The sequence below is a fragment of the Panthera leo genome, chromosome B2 (genome assembly GCF_018350215.1).
Source record: "Panthera leo isolate Ple1 chromosome B2, P.leo_Ple1_pat1.1, whole genome shotgun sequence".
NCBI lineage: Eukaryota > Metazoa > Chordata > Mammalia > Carnivora > Felidae > Panthera > Panthera leo.
The window spans coordinates 43,359,930-43,372,989 of NC_056683.1; the positions used below are offsets into that span (position 1 = coordinate 43,359,930).

General features: G+C 41.1%; 1 long non-coding RNA gene across 1 annotated transcript; it reads left to right on the top strand.

The window, feature by feature from the left end:
• The first annotated feature begins 1,587 nt into the window (after nucleotides 1-1,587).
• Nucleotides 1,588-11,473, top strand: LOC122219027. The gene is made up of 3 exons (XR_006202225.1): nucleotides 1,588-1,863; nucleotides 6,394-6,587; nucleotides 11,399-11,473. It is a non-coding gene; the product is annotated as an uncharacterized LOC122219027 (long non-coding RNA).
• The last annotated feature ends 1,587 nt before the right edge of the window (nucleotides 11,474-13,060 follow it).

Genomic DNA, 13,060 nt, shown 5'->3' on the forward strand with positions numbered 1-13,060 from the left:
GTCACCAAGGACATGTAAAATGTCCAATACTATGTTGAATCATTCCATTCTAAGTCTTTTACCTTTTCAAGTTTTCTGTTTTCCACAAGAAAATTACAAGTTTTGTCTTCTAATCAAAAGCCAGTTTGAGATTTCAGTCAAAAATGGAAGAAGAAGGAGGAGGAAAAAAAACAACAACAACAGTAAAGTGAGGAGAATTAATAGCAATACCCAAAAACTTAAAAGTCAAATTGTGGAAGGCTGGATAGATTTCATATTTTAGCCACTTAGTGGTATAGTGTGTAGCCATTTAAAATTATTCAGACATTTGTCTATTGACATAATGCATTATGCAGTGAAGTGAAAAAAAGATTACAAAACAGAGGACCTGTTCTTTTCATGCTTTTAGGATTGATTGTAAGGTGTAGACACCCGATGAAAGAGTTCTGTTAAATAAAAGGATAATGTTAGTTCAATCAGATAAGGTGATTATTTTGGCTCCAAGGGAATACTCATAGAAATCTAGCAATAGATGTTCCCTAAGTCATCCTGGGGATGTAGAAGCTATCAGACCCTGGGGACACATGAAATGACACAAAACTCTCAGGTGTTATTTTAAGTTACTTCATTCTTAAAGAATTAAGCTAGACACTTAGTTTTGTATTGCAGGAAAGTTTCAGGGTGTATATTTCAGTAAAGATCAGTTTAAAAACTTTAATAAAGAGTGGAAAAGAGAACTGTAGCTTAAAGCGAGAAACTTATTTAATATATGAATATAGGGATGTTTTTTATGAGATTATAATTTATACTTATTCTTTGTTTTATTTTTTAATTTTTTTCAAGTTTTTAAAAATTCATTTAAGTAATCTCTACACTCCATGTGGGATCTGAACTTACAACCCTGAGATCAAAAGTCTCATGCTCTTCTGACTGAGCCAGCCAGGCATCCCTATACTTATTCCTTAAACTCCATTTTTGTGTGTCTTAAATTGAGAATTGTAATCACCTGAAAATCATGTTATTATGGTTTCAATGATTACATATCTTTAGGATATAATAACATTATTTGTTGAACAATTACCACGTCCCAGGTAGTGCACGGATGTTCATTCTCTCCCCCTCTCTCTCTCTCTCTCTCTCTCTCTCTCTCTCTCTCCCCCCTCTCTCTCTTGATTATCCAGTCAACAAATAATTATTAGGTTCCTTCTTTGTACTACCTTTCTGGCCTCATATGTAGAGTGTTGGAAATTCTGTGTCTACTTTGTAGGCTTACAGTCTACCTTGGAAGATAAGACAGACGTAATATATTAGAAAATCAAATTTCCTATGAAGTAAAAATAAGTTATCAGGTAATGGAAAGGAACAGGGGTAGGGGAGGGACTATTTTAGGTAGGATGGTCAAGGATGGCCTCTCTGGGGAGGTGACATTTGAACTGAGGCCTCATGAGGAGAGTCAGTGAATTTCAGGCAGGCTTATCAATAGCCAAATCTCTGAGTCAGGGTGACTCATCTGATGGATCCATTGGTGACATCACACTACATGGTGAGTCAGTGGAAGGTGTCAAGTGGGGCACATATTTTAAAAGACTCACGCTGGTCATTCTGAAATGAACTTAGTGGATGCTGTGATCTGAATGTTTGAGTCTCCCCAAATTCGTATGTTGAAACCTAATCCCAAAGGTGATGGTTTTAGAAGTTGGGGCCTTCGGCTCCAGCCTCATGAGTAGGATTAGACCCTTTATAAAAGTACTGAAGAAAGCTCCCTTGTAACTTCTATCAGTAGAGGACACAGCAAGAAGTCAGCCGTCTACCACCTGGAAGAGGATGTTCAGCAGAAGCTGACCGAGCGGTCACCTTGCTCTTGGACTTCCAGCTTGCAGAATGGTGAGAAATAGATTTCTGTTGTTTATAAACCACCCAATCTGTGGATTGTGGATTTTTCGGACTACGGCAAGGTACAAAGGAAGCCCATAGGGAAGGCTTTCTTGTGGTCCAGGTTAGATTGACAGTGGCTTGGACCGTGCTGGTGGCCAGTAATGGTGACAGGTGGTCAGACTTAGGCAGAGTCCAAATTTTGAAGGTGGATTGGATATGGTGGTGGTATAAAGAACTGGCTGGCTAAGAGAAAGAGAAGCAAATTTATGTCCTGCCTCTTCCTTAACTTCTTTGCTTTTTAGTTATTCACCCAACAAATACTTACTGAGCAGCTGCCACAGGTCAGGCACTGAGCTGAGTACCGAGATAAAATCAAGAGCAAAATGCAGACCCAATCTTTGTCCTCATGATGTATAGAGGACAAGGAGAAAGAGGAGCTGGGGTGTCTGGGTGGCTTAGTCAGCTAAGCATCTGACTCTTGGTTTCGTCTCAGGTCATGATCTCACAGTTTGTGGGATTGAGCCCCGCATCAGTGTCTGCACTGAGAGCATGAAGCTTGCTTGGGATTCTCTCTCTCTCCCTCTCTCTGCCCCTCCCCTACTTGCTATCTCTCTCTCAAAATGAATAAATAAAAACATTGTTAAAAACCGAGGAAGAGGAGTTAATCAAAGAATAAAAAAATAAAATAAAACATTTGTTTTGTGAGGAACGCCACGAAGGAGAGGTGTTACATGATCCTATTAGGTAGGTATTTGCTTTAATTTGAGAGATAAAAGAGAGTTCTCTGAAGAAGTGATGCTTGAGCTAAAGGAGGAGTAAGAGGTATCTGAATAAGGAAGAGAAAACACACAGGGAACAGTATGAGGAGTCCTGACGGCAGGAGAAAAGCAAGGGATGGCAGAAGCCCAGTAGAGACCATGAAGGGTCTTATTACAAACTATAGGAAAGGATTCTAAATCTCTCTTAAGAAAAATGGGAAGTCACTGAAGGATTTTATGTGGTAACAGGATCAGATGCTTGTGTAGAAAATGGTTTGGAAAGAAGCCAGTGAACATGCAGGTAGACCCTGGGCATGTAGGTGTTCATATAGGCAATAGATAATGAGGTCTTTCCTGCTGGTACACCTAGATGAGATCTTAGTGCTCTTCAATGAGATGGAGAGCTCTGGAGGGGAGCGCTGTCCTGGCACGTCAACCTACCCATTGGCTTTCTCTGTTCTAATTCACAGGTCAATGAAACAAAATAAACTCCCAGAGGTAAACCTTATGCATATGTGGTCAATGGATTTCCCACAAAGTTTCCATAGAAATCCAGAGGCACAAATCGCCTTTTCAACAAAATTTGCTTGAATGTATATGGAAAAAAAAATTGCGTACCTCATATCATACACACATATTCATGTGAAGTGGATCATAGACATGATCATGATAGTTAAAACTCTAGTTTCCAGAAGTCTTTTTGACCTTTGAGGAGGGAAAGATTTCTTACAGGGTACATAGAAAGTCATAATTGTAAAAATGATACGGGCACCTTGGTGGCTCAGTTGCTTGAGCGTCCGACTTTGGCTCAGGTCGTGATCTCATGGTTCACGGGTTCGAGCCCCGCATCGGGCTCTGTGCTGACAGCTCAGAGCCTGGAGCCTGCTTCAGATTCCGCGTGTCCCTCTCTCTCTGCTCCTCCCCTTTGTTCTCGCTTTGTCTCTCTCTCAAAAATAAACACTAAAAATTTTTTTTAAAAAAGAAAGTAATAATTGTAAAAATGATACATTGACATTTATTAAAATTAAAAGCTTCTGCTCTTCAAAAGCTACTGTTAATGAAATGAATGAGCAAGGCTTAAATTGGGGGTAAATGTTTGCATTCCATTATTTGTTATAAGACTTGTATTCAGAATATGTAAAGAACTTCTACAACTCAGTAATAAAAAGACAAAACCTCAAAAGGCACTTCTCGAAAGAAGATAAGTGAATGGCCAATAAACACACAAAATAGTGCCACACATCATTAATCACCAGAGAAATGCAAATGGAAATCACAATGATGTACACTATTCACCCACTAGAGTGGCTAAAGATAAAAATGCTGTCAACACCACGTTTTGGCGAGGATGTGGAGAAACCAGAACTCACATACATTGCCATTGGGGGTGTCAAGACGGTATGAATATTTTAGTCAGCTAGGGATACCATAACCAAGGTCCAAAGAAAGGTAGTTTAAACAACAGATACTTACTTTCTCACAATTCTGGAGGCTAGAAGTCTAAGGTCAAAGTGTGGGCAGGATTGGTTTCTTCTGAGGCCTTTCTTGTTGGCTTATAGATGGCCGTCTTCTCCCTGTGTCTTCAAATGGTCTTCCTTCTGTATGTATCTGTCTCCTGATCTCCTCTTTTTCTGAGGACATCAATCATAGTCGAGTAGGGCCCATTATAATTACCTCATTTTAACTTAGTTACTTCTTTAAAGACTCTATCTCCAAAAGTAGTCCCATTCTGAGGTACTGGGGGTTAAGAGTTCAACATACGACTTTGGGAGGGATAAAATTCAGTCCATAACACCTCACTCTGAAAAATAGTTTGGCAGTTTCTAATAAAGTTAAACATACCCCTTTCCAATGACCCAGTAATTTCACTCAACTATTTACCCAAGTGAAATCACATGCCCCCTGCACCCACCAAATGCCTTATATAAAAATATACATAGTAGTTGCATTCATAATAGTCTCAAACCTAAATGCCCATTAGCAGGTAAATGGGTAAATTGTACTATATTTGTATAATAGAATAATACTCAGCAATAAAAAGGATGATCTACTTGATACACGTGACAACATGGGCAATCTTATCAATATTAAGCAAAATAATCTATATCACAAAAGGGTAAATACCGTATGATCCCATTTCTACAGAGTTCTAGCACAGGGAGAGTGAATCTGTTGTCAAAGAAATAGTACAGTAGTTCTTTCTGGTCAGGGACGGGAAGGGTATTGCCTAGGAAGGACATTCCTGGAACAGTGGATGTATGTTACATCCTGATAGGGATGTGTTCGTTAACATATACATTTATCAGAATCAATCACAGTTACGTCTAAGATCGCTAATATGTAAATTATACCTCTATTAAAAAGTTTCAATAAACAGAAATCTAAATAGTTGTAAGAAGTACCTGAGAACCGGCAGGAAACCGAATCTGTATAATAATTTTTGGGCCAGCCCACCTGTGTGGGCAGGTGCTCTTGGGGCTGGTCTGCTGGCTAGCCTTGCTGGCCTAGGGCAGCTTCCAGGCCCATAGGTCACCTCTTCAGCTCCTTCAGCTACTAGGCCAGGTATGAATGCAGCTTCGTGGGGAAGGGCCCCACACCATCAAGGTTGGAGCTGGTGAGAGCTGCACACTGTTCCTGTTTGTTTTGACCTCTCCCACTTCACCTCCTTCCTCCCCTCCCAACCACCCACCCTGATGGCAGGCAAGATACTTAGGCCATGCAAGCCACTTCCGTGACTTTGAGACCTGCCTGCAGAACATATCCCACCCTCTATGTCACCATGAGCCGTGAGGAGACTCACAAAGAGTGGGAAGTGTTTCTAGGAAAAACCTGGAACGTTGTGAGAGCACATGTACATGTTTTGGCACCTCTTTTCCTTTCTGTGTGACCTTAGCCAAGTCACCTAATCCAGGGGAGCCTACAAAATATGGGTCATTAGCCTCCTCTCAGTACCTTGCAGAACTCCCAAAGGTGATGCAAAATGTCAGTGATGGCTGTGATTATTTCCTTCCAACCCTCGAGGAGGTGGTCTTTGTCAACCTGGGGCCAGGGAGTGGGTGGCTAGGCCTTTCCTGGTCTGTTTTTGGATCCTCTCAAGACCTTTAAAGTAAGAGGGAGGAAAAGTTAAAATCGGGGCTAGATGGAAAAATGAGGATCGCAAGGAAACAGGAAACTTGACAGGCTGTGGGTTTTCATTTCTCATGTGCAAAGCACATTTTCTCCAACCTATCATTTCTGAAATAAATGATCCACAATCACTTAACGTGAATGCATCCCAGACCTGGGTTGGGCCCATGTAATTTGGAATCAAAGATGACTGACGGGTTGACAGAAAAGTTCTGCCAATAAATTACATACATCCTGTTAGTACAGTCTCATACCTAAAAATATCTTCAGAGACTAAAGAGAAATTGGCAATGGCTATGGATTGACTGAAAAAAAAAATCAACCATAAAAACTAGGCAAAATTATATCCACACTCCCTGAGCACTAGTTAAAATTAATTTGCTTTGAGACCAAAGTCAAATATGCCAGTGCAACATGCTGGTCATTGAATCCATTCAGTGAAATGTTAATTCAAACTCGATTTTTGGTGTTGCGTAGGCTCAGAAGGTAGGATTTGTGGACAGAACTACAGTCTATTACCCTCATGTAGATGTGGGCTGTGTGTAACCTCATGAAGTGTTTCTGTTTCGGGAAGAAGAGGTGAGTGATGGCAATAAAGATAACAGGATTCTAGTTCTGGGTAATCACATTTGCTTATTTGTTTCACTTTTTCCAGCCGCAAAGCAGGACCTTTAATTCCTATAATACCAGCTATTTGCTGCCTTGTAGCCAGAAGTCACTTGTACACAATTGGACAAGGTACAATTTGCCCACAGGAAGCAATTTGGGGCTTTAGACCTTCTCAGAGCGAAGGAATTGCCTTTTCCTTCCCTAATGGAAGACCAGCATCTGGTTGCAAAGGAACTCAAGGTGAGCATAATCTGGACTGAGATTGGGAAGGCCATTCCTCAGCTGCCGCTCCCCATCACTGCTGGCAGTTCAGGTCAGGAAAAGCTAAATAATTTGTTTAACCCAAACCCCCTTTCCTACCTTGAGGGAAAACTCCTATAAGCTCACTGTAAACACAATTATGCCATGTGGGGCTTTCATTAATCTAGTACAAACCACAGCCTGACATACACTGGGCAGGGTTTACTTTATTTTTTTCTTAGCTCATTTTCAGCACCAGCTTATCCTCACACTTCTTACCCAGAGGTGGTTATTTGTACAGCGTGAGTTAGGGGAAGGAGGAGAGTTACTGGGGCCAACCTTTGCCGTTGCAAAAGCATTTTCCGAGACCCAGAGACAGTCATGGGTTATTAGGGTAGCATTTGAAGGGACTCAGAGTTCATCAAGAAGTACCAAGAACTCATTTTATAAACGAGAGGGCTGAGTCCCAGAGGTCACCCAGCCACTGAGTGGCTTTCATTCATTTAGCAAATATTTATGAGACACCTACTTTATGCAGATACTGAGCAAAGCACTGGGCTGCCATGGTGAATAAGAACGATGTGGTGTCCATCTTCAGAATTTCTTCTCTCCATTACATAGCCCTGTACGCTCAGACATTGGCTAGGGACGGCCACGGCTTTGGGCTGCAGGAAAACTGTGTTTATCAAATTCTTTCAACCGACACCCACAATAGCAGACACTTAATATTTCATTTCAGTGCATGAAGAATATTCATGTTTATAGATACAGGATATCCATGCATATAGCTAAAAAAAAAAAGTGTTACTGTATACCAAAAAAAGCCCCAGAAACAATATTTATGTTTATGAAGTATGTTGAGCTGTGGTATTTTCTGTTTTGGTTTTTTAAAAATGCTCACGGTGACCTTCTGCGTTAGAAGGTGAAGGATTGGTTTGTAGCCGAGCATTCCCCGAAGCTTAGGGGTGTGGTGACATTGGTAGAATTGTGATTTAATGAAGGCTTTCGAGGATTTGAAGGATTATGCTGTAGAGGATGAGGAACCAGATGCTTCTGCTTGCTCGAGGCACCGGGGACCAAGCTGAAGGAAGTAGGCTTAAGTGGTAATGGTTGTGATTTAAAGTAGACAGAGGCTGCCAGCAGGAGCATCTTCCTAGGAAAATACCATCTAAAGGAAACGCATGCAGTGGAAGGATGACAGGTTCCATAGATCCTACAGCATGGGAATTTGGGGGCTTATGGGGAGAAGGGATCAGCCTCATTAGAAAGTGGCCATGTGCCTCAGCTGCAGCAGGGACACAGTACACACCCCAGGGAAGCACGGCACATAAGCAAGAGTTAAGGGACTCATGGATCTAGCCTCTGGGAGGACTCCCCCCCCCCCCCATAATCCAACCGCTCATTAAACTCATCTTTCTCAGTGAATTAAAAGAGACAAGAAAATGCAGCATTATTCACAGTAACAGATTAGTTCTTTTGAGCTCTGTGAAGGAACTGAAGATGTTTATTTGGAGAGGAAAATGCTAACACCCACTAAGTATCTCCAAATATTCAAAAAACAGTGACATGAATAATGCATAGATTTGCTGTGTTTCTTTAGATGACAAAACTAGAACCAAAGGGTGGTAGATATAGGAAGACGGAATTTAAATCTAAGTAGGAAAGAACTTTCTAAGGAATGAAAGCTGCCCCAAACTGCAAGTGAAATCCAAAAGACCAAGTTTAAGCAATGTTTGGATTCGTGTGGTCACTCACCAACATTTACTGAGTTCCTACTATGTGCAATACACTGTGCCAGCCCAGGGAATACATTGCCTTTGAGGGTCTTACCAAAAAAATTTTTTCTGCATTGGTTGAGAAATCGAGTTTGGTAATTTCTTAGATTTCTTCCAATTCTAGCATATTCTTCAAGGTTTTGAGTGTGTCGATAACTTAGGAAGAATATCTGTTAAAACCACATGCAATGAGGGCACCTCTGAATAATTTTTCCGTGGAGACTAGGGGCAAGGACTACCACTGACAGAAGTGATCAATATCTTAGATTCACTTAGGGAATTTTGGATGGCCAAGAGCCTACCTCACATTGTTTACCTTTAAGCATTCCCTACTACTAATAGGATAAAATCCAAGTTGCTTAGCCAGGCCAGCTGGTCTACCCAGTTCATTGCAATGTCCTATCTTACTGCTCATCCTTCTCCAATGTTAGTGCTTATACTCATTCTTCCAGCTTTTTGGAAGTCTCTCCTTTCCTCTCCACTGTGCCTCTCCTGCACCCAACTCAAGGCCCTTCTCCACGAAACCTTCCCTAGTCCACACTCTTCTTGCTCATTGCACATTCTGTCTGTATCTACATTGATATTTACACTATCTGATGACATCTCTTGGGTAGATGTTTAACTCTGGGTACATGTATAATTTACCTCACCAATTGGATGGCGAACTTGTAGGCAGAGGCCACTCATCCTTTGTTCCATACTGTCTTGCCATGGGGCAAAGCATGCCATCAGTTCGTCTGAAGTTGACCGCAAGTGAGTTAAGAACTCTGATCATTCATTCTTGGTACAACCCAGTCACCACTCAGACCTATTATTTAAATGAATGGAGAAAGTCTTGTAGATAACAATGCTGAAAGCATTGTAAGATGTCTGCGGCTGGCTTATATTTCACATAGATTTTGAACAGGAGTGTTTTGAGTTTTATGTTATTTCTTTACAAACACTCTTCCAGCATTTACCATGAGGCAGGTATCAGTCATTCGGGTCCATGAGCCTTTAAAGAGCATGCCCTTTCTTATTCTTATTTTCTTTGTCTTGGCATTTTCTTTGTATGGCGTTGCATGTTCATGGAGTGTTGTTCACTGACTTCAGTTCTATGTGTTGGTGAAGAACTGGAATTCTGGAAAAACTGTAGAATCTTCTGAGTCAGCCTCTGTCTTCTTGTGGGTTTGTAGCTATCTAGAATGAGCACACTCTGTCTTCTCCAGCAAGACTTCTAGTATTTCTCCATAGCTTATTTCTTTTTACTGCTCTCTTTGCCCCATTGTTTTCACATAGGACTCTGCTTTTCTACTTCTTGAACCGTTTCAGGACTGAGGCCTAAGGGCTCTACTCTCCAGGAGTTTTTCATCCAATAATGGAGTGGAGGATAGGCCTTAAGAACACTCTGAGAATGAATATTTCTTCTTGGAAGACCAGCTCATTAATAAACATGAACATAGAAATGTGGGATGAAATGTGGTCACATCACAGAGAAAATCAGTTTTCTTCTAGAATCAGGGAAGTTTAAAGGGAGTTTATTATTAAACACCTGCCTTGTGCAACCCTTCTCACCTTTCCCACATCTGTCTCTCTCTCTCTCTCTGTTTCTCTCTGTCTCTCTGTTTCTCTTTGTCTCTGTCTCTCTCTCACACACACCCAAAAACACACACACAGACACACACACACACACACACACACACACACACACACACACAGACACGTGCACACACACATACACAATCTTTTCTTCTGGGCTTTCAGATATCTTATGGAGCTGTAATTAAGTTAGAGTAAGTTAGAAAATCTATGTTCTCAAGTATAGAAATAAAAATCTCATTTTATGAAAACATAGTATTTTTCTTTAAAACAATTTTTTTAGGGGTGTCTGGGTGGCTCAGTTGGTTGGCCATCCAACTTCGTCTTGAGTCATGATCTCACAGTTCATGGGTTCGAGCCCCGCATCAGGCTCTGTGCTGACAGCTCAGAGCCTGGAGCCTGCTTCTGATTCTGTGTCTCCCTCTCTCTCTGCTCCTCCCCCACTCATGCTCTGTCTCTCTCTCTCCTTCAAAAACAAATAAAAACATTAAAAAAGTAAAAAAAATTTTTTTTAATGTTGCTATTTATTTTTGAGAGAGAGAAAGAGCATGAGCGGGGAAGGGGGAGAGAGGGAGACACAGAATCCAAAGCAGGCTCCAGGCTCTGAGCTGTCAGCACAGAGCCCAACAGCGGGGCTCAAACTCATGAGCCATGAGATCATGACCTGAGCCAAAGTCGGACGTTTAACCGACTGAGCCACCCAGGCACCCCAATGCATAGTATTTTTCTTAACCAATAGATCTGAGAGGATAGAATTCTGGGATTTGGGTGTTATATGACCTTAGTTGGTAATCTCTACATTTTAAGGATGAGGAACCTGAGACCCAGAGACACTAAATCATTCACCTGAGGCCACAGGTGCTTCCATGATAGAACTGGACTTAGATTTTCCATCTCCTGTGTCCTGGTTGGTTGCTCCTCAAAAAGGATGATGATTGGGGCGCCTGGGTGGCTCAGGTGGTTGAGCGTCCGACTTCCGCTCAGGTCACGATCTCGCGGTATGTGAGTTCGAGCCCCGCATCAGGCTCTGTGCTGACTGCTCAGAGCCTGGAGCCTGTTTCAGATTCTGTGTCTCCCTCTCTCTCTGACCCTCCCCCATTCATGCTCTGTCTCTCTCTGTCTCAAAAATAAATAAATGTTAAAAAAAATTAAAAAAAAAAAAGGATGATGACAAATCTTGATGGCTCACAGATACCTATTTTTTTTTTTTTTTTTAATTTTTTTTTTTCAACGTTTTTTATTTATTTTTGGGACAGAGAGAGACAGAGCATGAACGGGGGAGGGGCAGAGAGAGAGGGAGACACAGAATCGGAAACAGGCTCCAGGCTCCGAGCCATCAGCCCAGAGCCTGACGCGGGGCTCGAACTCACGGACCGCGAGATCGTGACCTGGTTGAAGTCGGACGCTTAACCGACTGCGCCACCCAGGCGCCCCACAGATACCTATTTTCCTTCACAGGCTGAACACCAATGGTCAGGCTCTGAAGAAAATTATAAGTTGACTGCTGTTTTATTTGGATGTACTCACTATGAGATTTGTTTTGAAATTGATTGGCACTGACTGTTTCTTAGTATCACAATAGGCTAAGGCTGAGTTTATTCTGTTGTTATTCAAATTGCATATTTTTATAAGAAACTTATTAGATGAAAAGCTTGGGAAACCAAATAGGTTGGATCTTTCAAAAAAGTGAAACACATACACACAGAAAGAATGTTTTCCAGATGAAAAGAAATATAATCATTAGAGGCTGATCTTATGGATCCAAAGGGAAGATTGAAAGTACCAAGAAGGGTTGTAGAGAGACCCTATTTACCAGTTCTTACAATGAACCGATGTAATTAAGTTTGTTTCAGCAATTTTTTTTTTGAACAAGGCAAAGTGCTAGACAGGATCTTTAGATGGACATAAAGGAGTATAAAACCTGGTTTTTTTCTCCAAGCACTAGCAAACTAATGGGGAAAAGTGAAGACGTTTGAGAAATGCTCTGCAGAACTATGCTCCTGGTTGAAGAGAACAACTTTCTCCATAAGAAACTGTCTCTTCTTCTTTTTTTTTAATGTTTATTTATTTATTTTGAGAGAGAGAGAAAAAAAGGCAGAGAGAGGAAGAGAGAGGATCCCAAGCAGGCTCAGTGCTGTCAGCACAAAGCTTGATGCAGGGCTCGATCTCATGAACCATGAGATCATGACCTGAGCCCATATCAAGAGTCACGTGCTTAACCAACTGAGCCACCCAGGTGCCCCAGAAATGGATTCTTCTTTGGTCAAAGACATACAAAGAGCTGCATTCTCCTTAAATCAAATTCTCAAATTTATAATTTTTTCTAATCTTTCTTGAATGGATTTATAACATCTGCTGGATCCTCCTGGTGGAATAACAAGTTCCAAGCATTTCCTTTGGATAAATGTGAACACTATCCCTGTGAGATATCCTTTAAAGGCATGTTACCTTATTGAATGGAATATGCTTTTTAATTTCCATACAACTTTCTTTAAGCTCCTATGAGTGGGAGAAAGGAAGGGTGTCATTAGAAAAAGCCCATGGTCATTTATTTCTCTTTTGTTATTTTTGTAGATATTGCTAACATCCTTTCTAAGTTACCCATTGAAGAATCTCCTATCCCTTCAGTTATTTTAATCTCTCTCTTTGAAATACTTCAGTCTGTCCTTCAGTTCTCTCTCCCTTACCCTCTTCTTATTTCTTTTGCTTTATTTTCTCTCTTTGTTTTCTGCGTTGTCTTATCCAGGTCATTATGTCTTTCCAAGGTCGGAGAATGAGAACAATGCCAATTATCCTAGTTGGGTTTCGCCATGCTTTTATTCAGGAGTTGAATAAAGTATCTGTATTTAAAAAAAAAAAAAATCATACTGATTATGTGCCTGGAATTTTATTGGTCTTTTTGGCCCTGGGTACACACACATTGGGATGATGCCTTCAGGGAATAGCCTGTAGCGTTTCTGCATTCCTTTCTCGTAACCAGTTACTTGTGAGGATGCCAGTTGGGTTATGGATGTAGCGGATGCCAAGTGTTTCTTTTTTGTTGTTGTTAGGCTTCCAGCATTCATGCAGAAATGCTTATAATTTTTGGCTTATTTTCCATCCACTTCCCATACCTGTTGG